This window comes from Phacochoerus africanus, chromosome X (genome assembly GCF_016906955.1).
Source record: "Phacochoerus africanus isolate WHEZ1 chromosome X, ROS_Pafr_v1, whole genome shotgun sequence".
NCBI lineage: Eukaryota > Metazoa > Chordata > Mammalia > Artiodactyla > Suidae > Phacochoerus > Phacochoerus africanus.
The window spans coordinates 52,414,398-52,435,101 of record NC_062560.1 but is presented as its reverse complement, the minus strand read 5'-3'; positions in this window follow the sequence as shown (position 1 = coordinate 52,435,101).

Here is a 20,704-nt window from a genome sequence, read left to right as displayed (position 1 = left end):
TAAGGATCCAGCCTTGCTGTGAACTATGCTGTAACTCACAGACACAGCTTGGATCCTGTGTTTCTGTGGCTCTGGTGTAGGCTGGAAGCTATAGCTCTGATTCAACCCCTAGCCTGGGAACTTCCATATGCCTGGACATGGTCCTAAAAAGTAAAAATAATCTCACCCTTTGCAACAACATGGATGGACTTTGACACTGTTGTGCTAAGTGAAATAGACCAAACTGAGATAAATCTTTTTAAAAGTATGATTTCACTCACATGTGAAATATAAAATAACAAATAAAAAACTAAAAACAAAACAAAACAAAACATAGAGCCAGAGATAGAATAGTGGTTACCAGAAAGGAAGAGGACAAATTCAGAGATAGATTAATGGTTACCAAAGAGGAAGAGGATTGGGATGAGGGCAAAATGGGTAAAGGGCTAAACAGTATGTCATGGAAACTGATCTTTTGGTGGTGATTATGCTGTAGTGTACACAGAAGTCAAAATATAATGTTGCATACATGTAATTTATATAATGTTATAAACCAATATGATGATGACCTCAATAACTGGGTCACCATGCTGTACAGTAGAAAATTGACAGAACATTGTAAACCAGCTATAATGAAAAAAAGTAAAAATCATTATATTAACAAAAAAATAATTACAGAAATTAATTTAACAATAATTCTTACATTTATATCTTTTTATGTCATTATCCCTAATTCCTAGCAATATGCTTGATACATAGGAAATTTGCAATAAATGTTTGTTGAATAAAAAATAAATTTAACCAAAGAGGTGAAAGATTTGTACAATGAAAACTATGAGATTATGATGAAATAAATTGAAGAGGACATAAACAAATGTAGATATATTGCATTCAAAAATTGAAAGAATTAATATTGTTAAAATCTCCATTCTACCCAAAGCTTCCTACAGATCTAAAGTAAATTTTATCAAAATCCCAATGACATTCTTCACAGAAATAGAACAAACAATCCTAAAATTGGTATACAAACACAGAACACAACAAATAACTGAAATAGTAATGAGCCAGAAGAACAAAACTGTGAGCATCACAATTCCTGACTTCAAACTATGTTTAAGAGCTATAGTACATCTTGAGAAATGAAGATGGTGGAGTAAGAGGACTGAGAACTCATATCCTTCCATAGACATAACAAAAATACGTCTATATGTGGAACAATTCTCACTGAAAACTAACTGAAAACTAGCAGAAGTACTCATGTACAACACGGCTGTAAGAAAGACACACATACAATTGGGTAGGATGGAAAGAAATGTGATCAGATTAAGACATAAACTCTGAAAGGGGACTCAAAGAAAAGTGAGAGTCTATGGATAGACATCCACCATGGGGAATGAGCTGTTCAATCCATAGATTTGGTATCCCAATCCTGGGGTCTCCTGTGTTGAGAATAATCAAAATTGGCTGGTTGGAGAAATACTGGATCAGATGGAAAAGCAGGAGGAGCCTTAACTTTACATGTGAGTGGGTTCTTCTTTCCCATAAGCAGGGCAGAGAAAGGTCTACTTTAGCAGCTGTGAGATTTCCTGTGAGTGCCTCACCATACTCCCTAGCCTGAGCTGAGCAAATGGTCCAGCCTCCATACTCCAACCCACAGAGCATCTCTGGGTCTAGGATGGCCAGGAACTGGAACAATACTTGGGACACAATGGAGACTTTAGTCCTAGGGTGGAGCCTGTGTTCAGTGGCAGCTGTCATTGTTGGTGCTTAGTCAAGCAGCACTACAAAGTAGCCCAGATTTTTGATAACAGCACAGCTGCCAGGCTCCCAGTGACTGCTTTGCTGTATGCACCAGCCCAAACAGAGCAAATGCTGATGCTGCTTGCTACACACCAATGTGCAGCACTAGATCTGTGGGAACCAGGAAAAAGATAATGACTATGGGCTGCATCCAAGTGGACTTGCATAAGCCATACAGGCAGAGCATTGGAACTTTGTAGGTCCACAAGTCCCATTTTAACACTCTCCCTCTTTGGAGCAAATTTCCTGGTGAAGGAAGAAAAAAAAAACAAACTTGACAAAAAACCAGCTTTATCCTGACCCTCAGGGATTTTTCTCCAGCAATTGGAGAAGACACTAAACCTGATAAGGCAATGAGAGCCTTCAAACACTAGAGGAAGCCCAGTGAAATGCCATGTGAGCTCTAGGTCATCAATCTCTAGGACCACACATATTCAGGTTGACAGCTGCCAACACAGGAGAGAAGTGACTGCTGTCCACATCAAATCCAGCCCTCCTACCAAAGGCATTGGGCATACACAGATTGCAAAGGAATGTTCCCACATAAGAATACCACTTTCAGATTATGATAGGTGATTATGATAGGTGATTATGTCACCTAAATAAATACAGATAGAGAAAGTTAAGTAAAATTAAAAGGCAGGGAAACTACTCTCAATTCAAAGAGCTATAGAGAACACATGAGAAAACAAATAATACAAAACTAATATGGACTTTCCTGGTGGCCTATACTCCCTATAGTAAACAGGGCCTGTGGGGATGTTACTTCCTGTAGCCCTTAAGCCACAAATGTTAATCAATAGCCATATCAAAGAATGCATCAAAGCCCATGCTCCTACAATGATTACCTGAATTATTATTCTTCCTCAGTTCCCCCCTCTATAGTTGTAGATTCTAACTGCGGGGGGGAGGGGCAATGACCACTCTGACTGCTTCCTGCTGACAAAGGGCATCATTAGGGGAAAGCAGTTAGGTCTCCACTCATGGGATGGTTGTGTGTGCTTTGATACATTACATTTGGTACCCCTTCTATAACCATTTGAAGGTTGATAGCTTTTAATTGCGATGTAATGAAGCAAGAAAGACAATTAATTATGCAGTGTCCATATAAAAGGATCAAGATCACAATGATGACTATGGTGAGCAAATATTTCCACCAGGAGCAGGGTCAACCAGTTCCAGAGGGCAGCTCCAAAAGCTGGATTGGACATCTTATGAATTTGTTGCCAGTGATCTCATAGGGAATCAGACACATTCCACGAATAATAAGGAATATAGACACAACATTCAGAATTCATAATAGCACAGGTACCTCCTTGAGCTGCAGTGAGTATATCTAAGGCAATTTGGTTTTATAGCACTACTTTTCTTATTTGTTGTTGTTCCATATTTAGGGTGGGAATAGCTTCTGCAGTATCATTAAGAGCTTGGTGAGTAAAATTAGTTAAGACTTCCACACTCAGCATTATGTCAGTGGTTCCTAATGAAGGCACAAATATCACTGCTAAGTAATAATACCAATGGAATACTGATCTGGCCCATCTAGCATGTAAATAGGGAAGGTTGGCTGGTTCTCAGCTCAGAGTTTTCATAATGTTGCCATGAGCAAAAGCCAGTCCCAGAGTGCAGCGCCCTACCCATTCTGGGAGCAGACAATACCACAGATTAGTTCCACATATCTAATACATTTCATTCAGGGCTAGCCAATGTACTTCAGGATTAAATCCCTAGTCCATTCCAGGCTACATGGGAGTCTTATCTGGATTGTATGTGACCTGGATGATTTGTAAACAACATTTGGTTGCTAAATATCCTAAATGTTTTAGCTCATTAGAGGATAGGGGTATCCCCTCAAATCCCATATAATGTTTGCCCCTAGCAGAAAAATTCAACCTAATTTTGCTCCCAGCAAATAGATGCAGTTTTGGTTAAATAACCCTTCTCAGAATAGATCCATATATATAGATCCATATATTGATCCCATATTTATTAAATTATTAAAATGCCTATAACCTGTATGATTTTTCTGATTTCTCTGGCTGGCCATAAAATATTTGTATGCCTTCTCCTCAGTCAGCTTATTATTGAAAGTTACCTTACATTGTTCTTCAGTATCAGCACAGAGAAGAATGTTGTCTACCTATTGAATAATTTTAACAGACTTGGAAGCCTTAAAGTTTTCCAAATCTCTGGCTAATGCCTGTCCAAATAAAAGAAGGCTGTCTCTAAATACTTGAGTAAGACAGTCCAAGTTTGTTGTGTGGACAAGTCTGAGGTGTCCTCAAAAGCAAATAAAACTTGTGAAGCCCTAGTCAAGGGAATGCAAAAAAAAAAAAAAAGGCATCATTTAAATCTAATACAGTAAACAGGCTGCAATTTCTAGAATTTGTGAGAGGAAAGTATAGGGGTTAGGCACCTCTGTATGTCATAGGACTGCTGCCTTGTTTTTTGGATAAAGGTCTTGCACTAGGTGCTAATCCTCATTAGGCTTTTGTACTCACAATATAGGGGTGTCACAAGGGCTGTTGCATTCAATTAATTGTCTCTGTTCTTTTAGGTTTCTTATAATTGGGAGAAGTCCCTATCATTTCTCAGGTTTCAGAGGATACTGCTTTTGGCAAGGAAATAAATTTTGATCTTTAAGAGTTATTTCCACCAGTTGAACATTTTTGTTCTTCCTATCTTTCCTCCTATGGCCCAGCCTTCTGGGTCAATATCTACTTCCATCAAAGGCATGCATAAACTTTGATTAGGTTTCATTGTCATGTGAATTGATGCTTTAACCTTTAATGAAATATCTCTTCCTGGAAGTGGATTTGGACTCTCTGGAAAAATCAGAAAGGAATGAAAGAAGAAAATGGACTCTCGGCCACAACTCAAAAGTTGTGTAAAGAATTTTGTAACTGGCTTGCCAAAAAATACCATGAATAATGGCAGATTTATTTGAGGGGTGCCCAGAGTTGGAGAGGAGGACCAAAAAGTTGTTCCTGTATCCAGGAGGAAGTTGATAGGCTGTCCTTCGATGTTTAGGTTCACCTGAGGCTCCTGAGTGTATGGCTGAAAATTTTCAAACCTGAACTAGGAAAAAGATATCCAGGTGCAAGAAGCACAAAGGGCACCAAACATGATGAACCCAAACAGACCCACATCAAGATATATAATTAAAATAGCAAAAGTTAAAGAAAGATTTCTAAAGGCAGAAAGAGAAAAACAAAGAGTTGCTTTCAAGGGAATCCCCATGAAGCTATCAGTTGATTTACCTTCCAAAGCTTTGTGGGACAGAATGGAGTGGCATGATATATTTAACATGTGAAAGGGAAAAATTTTAAATATCACTTATTGACCAATGGGTTTTATCCATTGTATATCTTCACCTCCTTTGTCATAGATTAATTGAATATAAGTAGATGGGTCTATTTATGGGTTCTCTATTCTGTTCCATTGGTCTCTGTGTCTTTTTTGGGCCAGTACCTTACTGTTTGGTTATTATAATTTTGTATTATAGTCTGCAGTCAGAGAGCATAATTCCTTCAACTCTTATTCTTTCTCAAGGTCTTTTTGGCTATTCAGGGTCTTTTGTGCTTCTCCATAAATTTTAAAATTATTTGTTCTCATTCTGTGAAAAATACCCTTGGTATTTTGATAGGGATTGCATTGAATCTGTTTCAGGGGTAGTATGATCATTTTTGTTGTTATTGTTGTTGTTGTTGTTGTTGTTGTTGCTATTTCTTGGGCCGCTCCCATGGCATATGGAGGTTCCCAGGCCAGGGGTTGAATTGGAGCTGTAGCCACTGGCCTATGCCAGAGCCACAGCAACGCGGGATCCGAGCCGCGTCTGCAACCTACACCACGGCTCACGGCAACGCCGGATCATTAACCCACTGAGCAAGGGCAGGGACCGAACCCGCAACCTCATGGTTCCTAGTCGGATTCGTTAACCACTGCGCCACGACAGGAACTCCAGTATGATCATTTTAACATTAATTCTGCCAAACCAAGAACACAATAGACCTCTCCATCTGATTGTGTTATCTTAAATTTATTTTTTAAATGACCTTTATTTTTTCCATTATAGCTGGCTTACAGTGTTCTGTCAATTTTCTACTACACAGCAAATTGACCCATTCACACATACATATATACATTCTTTTTCCTATACCATCCTCCATCATGCTCCACCACAAGTGACTAGACATAGTTCCCAATACATATTTATCAAATTGCCCAGGGTTAAATTTCTTTCATAAGTGTTTTATAGTTTTCCTTGTACAGGCCTTTAATTTTTTAGGCAGGTTTATACGTATGTATTTTATTCTTTTTCACACAAAGATAAATGGGATTATGTCCTTACTTTCTCTTTCTGGTAGTTTGTTGTTAGTACATAGAAATGCAACAGAATTCTGTATGTTAATTTTGTATCCTACAACTTTACCAAATTCATTGATGAGCTGTAGTGGTTTTATGGTGTTGTCTTTAGGATTTTCTATGTACAATATCATGCCATCTATGGTGACAGTTTACACCTTCCTTTTAAATTTTGGATTCTTTTTATCTCTGTCTTTTCCTTTTGACCACACCCAAGCCATGTGGTAGTTCCTGGGCCAGGGATCAAGCCTGCTCTGCAGTTGCAATCTGCACTACAGCTGTGGCAATGTTGGATCCTTAACCCACTGTGCCACAGGGGAACATTTGCCTTTTATTTCTTTTTCTATTCAGATTGTTGTGGTTAGAACTTTCAAAACTACGTTGAATAGCAGTAGTGGGAGTGTACATCCTTTTTCCTGATCTCAGAAGAAATACTTTCAGCTTTTCACCATCGAGCATGATGTTACCTGTTGGTTTCTGATACATGGCCTTTATTATTTTGAGGTATATTTCCTCTATGCCCACTTTCTACAGAGTTTTATCCAGCAATTCCACACCTTGGTATTTATCCTTAAACATTTTTAACCCTATAGATGAAAAGATAAATCCACTCCAATATTCAGAGCAGCATTATCTACAGTTGCCAAGATATGGAAGTAACCTAAGTATCCATTAACAGATGAATGGATAAAAAGATGTCATATTTATTTATACAATGGAATACTAGACAGCCATGAGAAAGAATAAAATTTTGCCATTTGTAGCAACATGAGTGGATGTTGAAGATATTAAGGTAACTGAAAAAAGACAGAGAAAGAAAAATACTATATGATACCACCTATATGTGGAATGTAAAAGGATAAGAAGTTAATGAATATAAAAAAATAAGCAGACTCACAGATATAGAGAGCAACCTGGTGATTACCAATGGGGAGACAAAGGTCAGGGGCAATATAAATGTAGGAACTTTTATTATAAAATAACCCATAAGAATATATTGTACAGTACAAGGAATATAGCCAATATTTTATGATTACTTCAAATGGAATATAAAATTAAAAATTTTGAACCTCTATATTACACACCTGTAATGTGCATAATATTTTACATCAACTATACCTCGATTTAAAAAATATTGTCCAGAAACTAAAAAATAGTATCAATAATAAAATAAAATATAGTAAAATAAAATAAAATGTGATTCATGATCCCAAGCATATGAAAACTTTCAATTATATATATTTCTGGGTCAACTTATACCACATAATTGTAACCACAAATCAAAAACAACAATAGGAGTTCTCTGGTGGCCTAGTGGGTTAAGGATCTGGCATTGTTACTGCTGTGGCTTGGGTTACTTATGTGGCATGGGTTCAATCCCTTGCCCAGGAAATTATGTATGCCATGGGTGCAGCCAAGAAAAGAGACAAAAACCAACAACAGATACAAAAAAATCAAAAAGAAAAGAAATCTGGCATACTACTAAAGAAAATCACCAAAACAAAGTTGTAGAAAAAAAAAGAATAAGAGAAAATGAACTAAGAAAACTCCAAAACCATTAGAAAACTGCAATAAATGTCAAAAATACATACCTATCAATAATTACTTTAAATATCACTAAATTAAATACTTTGATTACAAGACATATGGTGACTGACTTGATCTAAAATAATATCCTTCAATATGCTGCCTATGAGAGACTTACATCAAGGCTAAGAACACACACACTAAAAGTGAGGGGATAGTAAAATTATTTCATGCAATTGGAAATGATAAGAAAGCAGGCAAAATAATAGTTGTGTCAGATAAAATGGACATTACAAGAAATACATAACAAAAGACAAAGAAGGATGTTGCCTAAGGATAAATGTACTATTTCAAGAATAGGATATACTCTTTTTAATACACATGCCCTCCATAGCAGAGCACATAAATACATAAAGCATATGTTAAAAGACATAAAGAGATAAATTGACAATACAATTAGAGTAGGGGACTTACCCCACTGACATCAGTGGACACATTAACCAGAAAGAAAATGAAAAAGACAGCAATGGTTTTAAATAACATAATAAGCTATATATTTAAAGGATGTGATATCCCAAACAGCAGAATACACATTCTTTTCAATTGCACATGAAATGTTGTAGAGGATAAACAACATACTAGACCACAAAACATGCTTCAATAGCTTTAAGATAAAAAACCATATTAAAGATTTTGTCCAATCATAAATGTATGAAACTAGAAATCAACTACAGAAATAAAAATGGGAAAATATGTGGAGTCTAAACAACCTGTTACTAAATAACCAATGGATCAATGATGGAATCAGAAATTTTTTGAGACAAATGACATGGAAACACAAAGTTCCAATATCTATGGGATGCAGAAAATCAGTTCTAAGAGGGACGTTTGTGTTTATTGTGATACAGACCTTCTCAAAGAAACAAAAAAAATTCCAAATAAATAGCCTAACCTACCACCAAAAGGAATTAGAAAAAGAGATCAAATATGCCTAAGGTCAGCAGAAAGACATTATTATGATCAGAGCAGAAATGAGGAAAACAGAGATTAAAAAAAAAAGTAGGAAATATCAATGAAACCAAGATCAAGTTTTTTTAAAAGATAAAATTGATCAACATTGTATTGTATTTTTGTATTTCTTTTCTTTTTTTTTCAGGTTTTACAAATGTTTATTTATTTATTTTATTTTATTTTATTTTTTATTTTTTTATAAGTTATTTTTTCCCACTGTACAGCAAGGGGATCAACTTATCCTTACATGTACACATTTTTCCCCCCACCCTTTGTTCTGTTGCATTATGAGTATCTAGACATAGTTCTCAATGCTACTCAGCAGGATCTCCTTGTAAATCTAGAACATACCCTCACGCCATGCATGAAAATAAACTCAAAATGGCTGAAAGACTTAAATATGAGACAGGACACCATCAAACTCCTGGAAGAAAATATAGGCAAACATTCTCTGACATCAACCTCATGAATATTTTCTCAGGTCATTCTCCCAAGGCAACAGAAATAAGAGCAAAAATAAACCAATGGAATCTAATCAAACTGCCAAGATCTGGCACAGCAAAGGAAACCAAAAAGAAAACAAAAAGACAACTTACAGAATGGGAGAAAATAGTTTCAAATGATGCAATGGACAGGGGATTAATCTCTAGGATATACAAATAACTTATACAACTCAACAGCAAAAAAGCCAAACACCCAATGGAAAAATGGGCAAAAGACATGAATAGACCATTCTCCAAGGAAGATATACAGATGGCCAACAAACACATGAAAAAAATGCTCCACATCCCTGATTATTAGAGAAATGCAAATCAAAACTCCCATAAGATACCACCTCACACCAGTCAGAATGGCCGTCATTAATAAATCCACAAGTAACAAGTGCTGGAAAGGGTATGGAGAAAAGGGAACCCTCCTGCACTGTGAGTGGGAATGGAAGCTGGTACAGCCTCTATGGAGAACTGTTTGGAGTTATCTTAGAAATCTATACATACAACTACCATATGACCCACAATTCCAATCTGGGCCTATATCCAGACAAAACTTTCCTTAAAAAAACACATGCACCCGCATGTTCATTGCAGCTCTATTCACAATAGCCAGGACATGGAAACAACCCAAATGTCCATTAGCAGATGATTGGATTAGGAAGAGGTGGTATATATACCCAATGGAATACTACTCAGCCATAAAAAGAATGACATAATGCCATTTGCAGCAACACCAATGGAACTAGAGACTCTCATACTGAGTGAAGAAAGTCAGAAAGACAAATACCATATAATATCATTTATAACTGGAATCTAATATATAGCACAAGTGAATGTTTCCACAGAAAAGAAAATCATAGACTTGGAGAATAGACTTGTCGCTGCCTTGGGAGAGAGGGAGGGATTGGAAGGAATCAGGAGCTTGGGGTTAGTGGATGCAAACTATTGCTCTTGGAATGGATTTACAGTGAGATCCTGCTGTGTAGCATTGAGAACTATGTCTAGATATTTACATTGCAACACAACAATGAGAGGAAAAATATGTACACATGTATGTGTAACTTGGTCCCCATGCTCTTTAGCGGAAAAAAATTAAAAAAAATTAAAAAAAATGATGACAAATAAATAAATTAATTAAATTAAATAAAAAAAGAGGAGACATAATAACTGAAACACCTAGAAATCATGATAATCATGATAATGCTATGAACAGTTACATGCCTTAAATTGGACAACCAAGAAAAAATGGACAAATTTCTGGAGACATACAGCCTGCCTAGACTGAGTCAAGAAGAAACAAACAATTTGAACACACTGACAACTAGAATTTAAATTGAATTTTTAATTAAATAAAGACTAGAAAACAAAATTCTAGGACCAAATGGCTTCACAAATTTGTCCTATGAGGCCTCCAACATCCTGTTACCAAAACCAGACAAAGACACTACAAAAAAGAAAATTATAGACCACTAACTTTGATGAATATTTATCTAAAAAATACTCAACAAAACATTAGCAAATTCAATAATATATAAAAAGGATCATATACCATGATCCAGTTGGATTTATTCCATGGTCATGGGGAAGATTCAATATATGCAAATAAATCGAATGTGATACACTACATTAACAAAGGGAAAGCTGAAAAACACATGATTCTCTCAGTAGATGAAGAAAAACCATTTGACAAAATTCAACATCCATTCATAAAATCTCTCACAGTGGGTATATAAATGGAACATAGCTCAACATTATAAAGGCTACATATATAAAATTCACAGCTAACATCACAGGGAGTGGTGAAACACTGAAAGTCTTTCTGCTGAATTCATGAATAAGACAAGAATGCCTGCTCCAGCCACTTCTATTTAGTATAGTATTGGAAGTCCAAGCCACAACAATAAGACAAGAAAATTAAATAAACTGAATCCAAATTCAAAAGGATGAGGTAAAATTGTCACTCTTCACAGATAGCATGATACATTAACATAGAAAATCCTAATATGTCCACCCAAAAACTGCAAGTTTGCAAGATACAAGATTAATACACAGAAATAAACTAATAATGAAATATAATAAAGGTAAGTAAAAAAAAAGGTAAGTAAAATCACATAAACAAGAGTAGAATACCTAGGAATAAGTTTAAAAAAGGAGGTGGAAGATCTATACTCTGAAAACTATAAAACATTGAAGATGACACAAAGAAATGTAAACAAGAAGACAACATACAGAATTGGAGAAAATGTTTGCAAATTATGTGACTAGCAAGGGGTTAATATCCAAAGTATGTAAATAGCTTATACAGCCTAATAAAAACAAAACAATCCACTCAAAAATGGGCAGAACATTTGAGTATACATATTTTCCACAGACATTCACATGGTTAGCAGACACACGAAAATATGCTCAACATTGCTAACTGATAAATAAATGCAAGCCAAAACAACAATGAAATATCTCTTCATACCTATCAGAATGAATATCATTAAAAGAGTCTATAAATAATAAATGTTGGAGAGGATGTGGAAAAAAGGGAACACTTGTACAGCATTGGTGGGAATATAGATTGGTCCAACCACTTTGGAAAACAGTATGGAGTTCCCTCAAAAAACAAACTAAAAATAGAACTATTATAATTGAACTTTTCCACCCTGATTATATATACAGAAAAATTAAAGTACTAATTCAAAATGATACATCCACTACAATGTTCACAGGAATACAATTTACAATAGATGACATGCAATCAACCGAAGTGCTCATCAACAGACAAATGGATTAAAAAGATTTACACACACACACACACACATGCACACACAATGGAATATTACTCAACTGTAAAGAAGAATGAAATTCTGCCATTTGGAGAAATGTGGATGGACATAGAGATTATTATGCTCAAGGAAATTAGGCAGAGAAAAGCAAATACTATATCACATCACACATGTGGAATCTAAAAATGAAATTTTACGCAAAGCAAGGACAGAAAACAAAACTGTGGTTACCAAAGTGGAGAGAGAAGGGGGAAGGACAAACTAGGGGTATGGAATTAATAGATACAAACTTATATGTATAAAATAAATAAGCAGAGGTAATATTGTATAGCACAGGGAAGTATAGCCATTATCTCTAATGACTTACAATGGAGTACAATCTAAAAACATACTACTGTACCCCTGAAAATAATATATTATAAATCAACTATATGCGAGTTTTAAAAAGTTATAGTAATCAAAACCATATGGTACTGGTCTATTAACATAATCATAAACCAAAGGATCAGAACAGAGAGCCCCCAAATAATACCACACGTAAACAATAAAGTAACTTTTGGCAAAGTCACTAAGAATGTATAACATGAAAAGAATTGTCTCTTCAACAAATGATGCTGGGAAAACTGTATATGCACATTCAAGTGAATGATTTACCCTTATCTTACACCATAAAGAAAAATATGTGAGAAAAAAGAATCTATACATGTATGTGTAACTGGGTCACCATGCTGTACAGTAGAAAATTGACAGAACACTGTAAACCAGCCATAATGAAAAAAAAATTAAATTCATTATATATTAAAAAAAGAAAAAAAAGAATCTCAAATGGATAAAATAATTAAACATAAAACCTCAAACCATAAAACTTCTAGAAGTAACATAGGAGCAAAACTTCACATTGTTTGTAGCAATGATTTTTTCAATATGAAAAAAGCACAGTAACTAAAAGAAAAAATCAGCAAGTGGGTCTACATCAAACTGAAAAGTTTGTGTGCAGTAAAAGAATCAACAAAATGTTTGCATCTATTAACCCCAAATTCCCATGTGTGACTGGGTTACCTTGCTGTGCAATAGAAAATTGACAGAACACTGCGAATCAGCTATAATGGAAAAAATAAAAAGCATTATAAAAAAGAATCAACAAAATGAAAAGTCAGCATATAGAATGGGAGAAAATATTTGCATATTATATATCTGATAATGAACTAACTTCTGAAATATACTAGGAATACATATAATTCAGCAGCAAAGAACATCTCGACTTTAAAAATTCAATGGACAAAACCTTAATAGATATTTTTTCTAAAGAAGATATCCAAATGACAAACAGGTTTATGAAAAGACATTTAATGTCACTAATCCTGTGGTAATGCAAATATAAATCACAGCAATTACATCATATCTGTTAGGATGACTATTATCAAATTTCAAGACATAAAAAATGATGAAGAGAATGTGGAGAAAAGGGGATCATTATACACTGTTAGTGGAATAGAAATGGTATAGCCATTATGTAAAACAGTATGGAGGGTTTTCAGAAAATTAAAAATAGAACTATCAGATGACCCAGTAATCCCAATATTGTGTATATATCCAAATGAAATAAAATCACCATCTCAAAGAAATATATGCACATATATGTCTATGTTCATTCAAGCATTATTCAGAGTATAAATATTTGCAACAACATAAATGTCCATCAACCAATGAACAAATAAATAGATATGTATTATCTACGTATACACACACACATATATACACACATATATATACACAGAGGAATATTATTTAGTCATAAAAAGGAACTCTTGTCTTTATGACAACATGGATAAACTCAGGGGATATCATTGTGTGTGAATAAGCCAGGACAGAAAGTTGAATATCACATGATTTCATATGGAATCTTTATACTAACAGAGTATAGAGTGGGGGGATGGGAAAGGTGGGGTGCTATTTTAAAATGGTACAAAGTTTAATTTGTAAGATTAATATAAACACTGGAGACCTGATGTACAGAATGTGACTGTGAAATTTGAAATTTTAAGTATACAATAAATTATTGACTATTACTAAATATGAGTTATTATAGACACAGTCACATTCTGTACATCAGGTCTCCAGTGTTTATTAATCTTACAAATTAAACTTTGTACCATTAAACTTTGTACCATTTGAGTATAGTAAATCCCAAGTATTTGCTTCAGAAAAAAAGAAATCTATGGTACATAACTGATATTTTAATTAATTTTGTTGTGTTGACACATTTCACAGTATCTACATATTTAAAAACTTCACATCGTGCCCCTTAAAAAAATACAATTTTGTCAAAAATAACTACCAAAAAGTGTAAAGTCAGTTTCCTGCAGACAAAAAAAACAAAAAATAGTAGAAACTTTAAAATACTAGAGATGTGATTATGGACTTAAAATAACCCTTCTCAGAAAATAAGGATTAAAATTCATGTAAGTTTACCAGGTCAGATTCTCCTGGGTTAGAGACTAAAATGAGAGTTGTCATGTCTCATTATTCTCTCCCTGTCTGTTATAGTCTTTCCTTATCTTGAGATTAACACTGTATATTAATCTTGTATTCTGCATGTTCTATCACAAGTTATCAGATATAGTTCCCTGTGCTACACAGCAGAATCTCATTGTGTATCCATCCCAAATGCAATAGTGTGCATCTATTAACCCCAAACTCCAAGTCTTTCCCACCCCTCCCCCTCCCTCTTGGCACCACAAGTCTGTTCTTCATATCCTTGAGTTTGTTTCTTTTTTGTAGGTTCATTTGTGCCATATATTAGATTCCAGATATTTTTTTTTACTTATATGAAGAGTTGTTTGAATCTTGTGGAGATTAATCCCTAGTCAGTACATCATTTGAAACTATTTCCAGTGTCCAGGAATCTCTTCAAATGACTCATTCAAACTTCAAGTCTTGGTTTTACTCCCTTGTTCTATCTTTAATAATTATTATTTTATTGTATTCTATGATATACTTCTCATTAAATATCTGATCTCTAAGACACTTCAAGAGCTGTCAGTCCAACAGCACATTCAAAAGATAGTAAAGTTTCAGGGCCAGTAAGAACTTGAAGGGCAATCCACCCCTGAAAACTACTTGGATCAATCTCTAAATTTCAACTACTTTTATTCCACCCGCAATAATGTTTAAGGATGGACTTAACCTGTCTTAAACAGGGGAACTAACCAAGTGTTCACAATTGCTCACACAATTGTTGACCAAACATGAGTCAGACTTCTCTCCTTTCAGTCTCCTACACTCTGCTTGCTCTCAAGGCCGAGCAAGCACTAAAAAGTAGAATATTCTGGAGTTTCTATTGTGGCTCAGCAGAAAAGAACCCACTAGTATCCATGAGGTTTGATCTCTGGCTTTGCTCATTGGGTTAAGGATCTGGCATTACCATGAGCTAAATGTCCAACCACACATGAATGTATTAAGAATATGTGGTACATATACACAATGGAATACTACTCAGCCATAAAAAAGAACAAAATAATGCCATTTGCAGCAACATTGATGGAACTAGAGACTCTCATACTAGGTGAAGTGAGCCAGAAGGAGAAAGAAAAATACCATATGATATCACTTATATCTGGAATCTAATATATGGCACAAATGGACCTACAAAAAAGAAACAAACTCAAGGACATGAAGAACAGACTTGTGGTGCCAAGAGGGAGGGGGAGGGGTGGGACAGACTTGGAGTTTGGGGTTAATAGATGCACACTATTGCATTTGGAATGGATACACAATGCAATTCTGCTGTATAGCATAGGAAAATATATCTGATAATTTGTGATGGAACGTGATGGTGGATAATGTGAAAAAAAAATAATGTATATAGATGTATGGCTAGGCCGCTTTGCTGTGAAGCAGAAATTGACAAAACATTGTAAATCAACTGTAATAAAAAATTTTTCAAAAAGCATTGTAATTTGATGGATTTCTTTTTTTGAGGTCTGAAAAATTTGGTGGTGATATACACATCAGAGTTTTCATTGAACTTCACTTAAGTGAAGAAAGGTTTCAACAGTCACTTCAGACTATTATACAAGTGCCCTCTCTGGAAACCAAAGTCATGCCCAATGCCAGATAACTGAAGAACTGATCACCACAACTTTTGTAGTCCTCTGGCTATGATGTTGGTGACCTTGATAGGACTTTCCACACCCTGGTTATTTTGGGAAATTGGGGAGTTCTAGAGAAATTTTGAATGGCTAACACATAAGCATCTTCAGGCATAGATGTTGCCCAGATTTGATCTGCTGAATCAATCACATATTTTTGGTTTATTTCCAATGTTTTAACCTCTTGTTTATGGTATTTTGAGAACTTTGTGAGAAATAAAGAAAATACCTCCTTCCTGGGAGAGTATTCTGCACCTGAACTTATCATAACAGGCTTTACTGTAACTTTTGGATCATCTAATGCCTGAATTATTTTTTTAGGGCCACACCCATGGCATATGGAGGTTCCCAGGCTAGGGGTCAGTTTCTGCTCAAGACGTTGGAATAAGACCTCTTAGAAGATGCTTAGAACTGTAGCTGCTTGCCTACACCACAGCTACAACAACGTGGAATCTGAGCCAGATCTGTGACCTATACCACAGCTCATGGCAATGCCAGATCCTTAACCCACTGAGAGAGGCCAGGGATTGAACCTGCGTCCTCATGGGTACTAGTCAGATTCATTTCCACTGAGCCATGACAGGAAGTCCTAATGCCTGAAAAATTTAAATCAGGGAGGTTTAATAGAATAGTTAAGGTGAGGAAAGGAGGAAGTGGGTTAAATATTTGATAAGGCTGGGATTCCTATTATGACTCAGGGGGTTATGAACCCAACTAGTAACCATGAGTATTCAGGTTTGATCCCTGACCATGCTCAGTTGGTTAAGGATCTGGCATTGCCACAAGCTGTGGCATAGTTTGTGGGTGTGGCTCAGATCCCACATTGCTGCAGCTGTGGTGTAGGCTGACAGCCGCAGCTCCAAATCAAACCCTAGCCTGGGAACTTCCATATGCCACAGGTGCAGTCCCTTCCAAACATCAACAACAACAACAACATATTTGATGAAGCTTAATAAGATTAGTTAAGTAAAAGGATATTTTCCAGTTAACAGGCAGATACAAATATGATGGTTACCACATAGAAAATATATTTTATTGGAAGCTAACTAGAGTTTTGGAAATAATCATCCCCAAAATTCACATTTTAGAGTTTATGTAAAGTCTTTTTTGAAAAGTACTGGGGCTGAAGGAGGTCCCTTTGAAGCTTATGGAGAAAGACAAAAGGGCCCCCAAGTGTTAACATAAAGGCTATCCTTAGAACAGAGAGATTATAGGAATTTGGGGGAGGGTAGGGTTGTGAGATTGTGCTATGAGTTGAGTGAAAGAATGCTATAGATTTTAGGATCTTTGCAGAGATGAAGTAATTATTAAAAGGACAACATCTTGGATGAGGTAGAAGTATATAATACAAAGAAAGGCTCATGAAAGTTTGCAGTTGCAATAGGGCAAGGAATATGAATAGCAAAGAAGATGCTGGGGGGAAAGGGGGAGAAGTTTGCTACAGCAAAGAAGGATAATATAATTGAGGAGGATGGAAGTAGACAAGTGTCTTCTAAAAGGACTTATTCCAATGTCTTGAGCAGAAACTGACTTTTATCATGTTATCTGTTTGGTGTGAAGTTTTTGGAAACTCCATCTACCTCATGGTGCCATCTACTTCTGGGGACTTTCTAGAAAGCCTCAGCTTATGGTCCTCAATTGGGATGGCCTTCGATTCAGAGTAGTTTTTATACCTTTTTAGTTGAGAGACATGAATCCAGCATTGAATCTCCTGACTATGTAAGTTGTACATAGGATGATGTAATCTTGAGTGGGGCTCAAGATTAGTTTTTTAATGATGTCCCTTCCTGAGAACCAAGCCTGGAGGAAAAGCAGCTTCAGTTTGTTGATACATGTGAGTATAATTAATGCGTCCCTTGAAATATTTTAGAATATTTTAACTGACCAGGTCAGAATCTTCAAGATCCCAGACAAAATAAGGAGTTTTCAGTCATTATACTACAAAGATTGGTTGGTATGTCAGAGCAGGGTAGGACTAGAGGGCTAAGAGTGCTAAGGTAAAACCTTAGGCCATGTGAGATTGAGATTTTTATTAACTTTATTTATTTGTTATTGATTTAGTAAACATTAGTTTTAGTATCTTTATTATTTCAGATAACTTGAGATAAAATGGGCAGTATAATTTGGGGAATAAGGAAAGAACTCATTTAATTTCTTGGATGAGTTTACTGTTAAAATGGACCACTTGATCACTCAAAATAACCAAGGGTATTCTTAATGTGGTGAACACTCATCAAAGTTTAACAATAGTGGTAATAGTCTTTTTATAGGGCAAAGTTTCAAGCCAGTGAGAAAGCATATAAGAGCATATTATAACTGTAAGATTTAGGGAGCCAAATAAAATCTAATTGTAAATTAAGAAATGCTCCCAAATATTTATATATTAAGATTACATACGTTAGTGATGTAATTTCCAGCTGAAAACCACTGGTCCAGAAAATGTTTTTTTAACTCAAATTGTCTTTTGATATTTCTCAACCTCTAGATTATCATAAAGTAGTTATTTTTTCATCCTTAAAAAGAGAAGTGCTCAAAATAATTGTTTATTTTATATTACATAGAATGCATGGGAAGCACCATCAAATAAGAAAGGCTTAACCTTTCCTGGATTAAATTTGTATGAGTAAAAATTGTTATTAATATGAATATTTCAAAAATCATGTATTATTCCTAATTTTTTTCAGTATTTATGTTGTTTCTGTTCATAGTCTTGGTAATGCTTTAACTGATATTAGGAAATAGTAAAATATTGTCAGTCATAATTTCAATTACTTTTTAAAATTGTTACCTCATCATAATTTTATTGCTTTAATTTAAATCCAGCATCACTTAGAATTTTATTTTGGCAAGAGAAAATGTCAAAACTTGTAAGGAGGTCTGAATGTGTGGTTAAATGAGATCATAGGTCACAGAGAAATAATATTTGGTTACCTAATAAGTCAAGATGACAATAATGAAAATTTTTAAAGTAAATAACATGAAGGATAACATGATTGTAAAAAAAAATTAAAACATTTCTTTACAAAGTGAGAAAACTGCTCTCTTAATCACGGACGTAAGTCAACATAAAGCTGAAGAAATTACTTTGACAAGACAGTATTGTTGCACTCTAGGAGGATTACTCAGAAAGTAAAGAAAAAAATTTAACAAACTCCTATTAAAACAGACCAATAAATTGTCAAAAAAAATGTCATTTTAACATAGAGAAAAGGAAATTTTAGTTTTGTAGCAGTACATTTTTTGATACTAAAGCTATATTTGCTCCTAATCTTCTAAATAAAGTACCAAATATTACCCAGCTTTAACCAAAAATAATAAAATTACTTTTCCATGAGTTTTTCCATATTCTTTTAGGTTTCGTCCTTCATATTCTTCTTTCTAATTATGGAACAGTGAGTAATTTTACTGTAGGACGAAATTACTCTTTTTTTTTTCTCTCACAAGACATTCTGCATAACTTATGTACTTAAATTAGCATGGATATAAGATTTTAAGTTACCAGAAAGATTTTAGAACCTATCTTTAACATAATATATGATTTTTGTCAATAAATATGGAAAAATACTTGTGTGACCAGAAATAGAAGAATAACAGTTGAAAATTATTTTTAATTTGACATATTTTATAAAGCATAATTGCTCTTGAACAGAGTTTGACAGAATAATGACCCAATTTGGATAAATGTACATTTATATTTTAAAAATAATCTTAAATATCTAATAGATGTAATGCTAGCTTTTGTTATAAGTAGGCCTATGTTCAGGAAGAACACACCCAAGTAGAATAAAATTCTATGCTTATATTATATTTAATTTTGATAATCTTATGTAAATATTTGGCAAAAAAAAAACTAACTCTGCCTTCTAAGATTTGTGTAAATCATGTGAAACAGAATTTTAAAATTATTTTTGTTAATTTTTATAAGAATACATTTTTCTACATTGGAAAGTCCAAATTTTTAATGTCTTAGATATTTAGGAATATTTAATTTACGTAAGTGCTTATTTATCTGTAAGATAATTAGAATAGAATTCCTTTAAGGGATTTTTTAATTTGGTAATAGGTAGGAGACTATTGTATAAACATTACATTATATACATACACATAAGGCAGTGGGAAATAAAGAGATGAAGAAATAAAATTTTAAATTACAGACATGAATCAGGTATAAACCTGGAAATACAAGACTCGCTAATTTATATTTAAAATTTTTACTCTCATCTATGTCCTACTTTAATACTTTTACTAGGATTCTGTTTGTGGAAGCTAGGACGAATTGAGGTTACCTATTTGATATAAGTACTAAAGTGTCCTCACCAATATTTGTGAAGGAGACTTTTAAGAATTTTTTTACCCTAATGTGTAATCGTATGGAGGCAATATATTGATTTTAGGAAAGGAAATGAAGATACACCAAGCAGTTGTCTGGATGTTTGCAAAGTTCCTTTGAATGAATGAAATATCCATTCTGTTTCCAATTAGTGTTCTCAGATATAGGGGATTGATTTGGGAATCCCTGAGACACTTGACAGTCTCTAAATGTGTAGGGAGCCTAAACTTATAGTAACTATGGAGCATGGGAAGGGTAGATAGAAAGGTGGGGGAA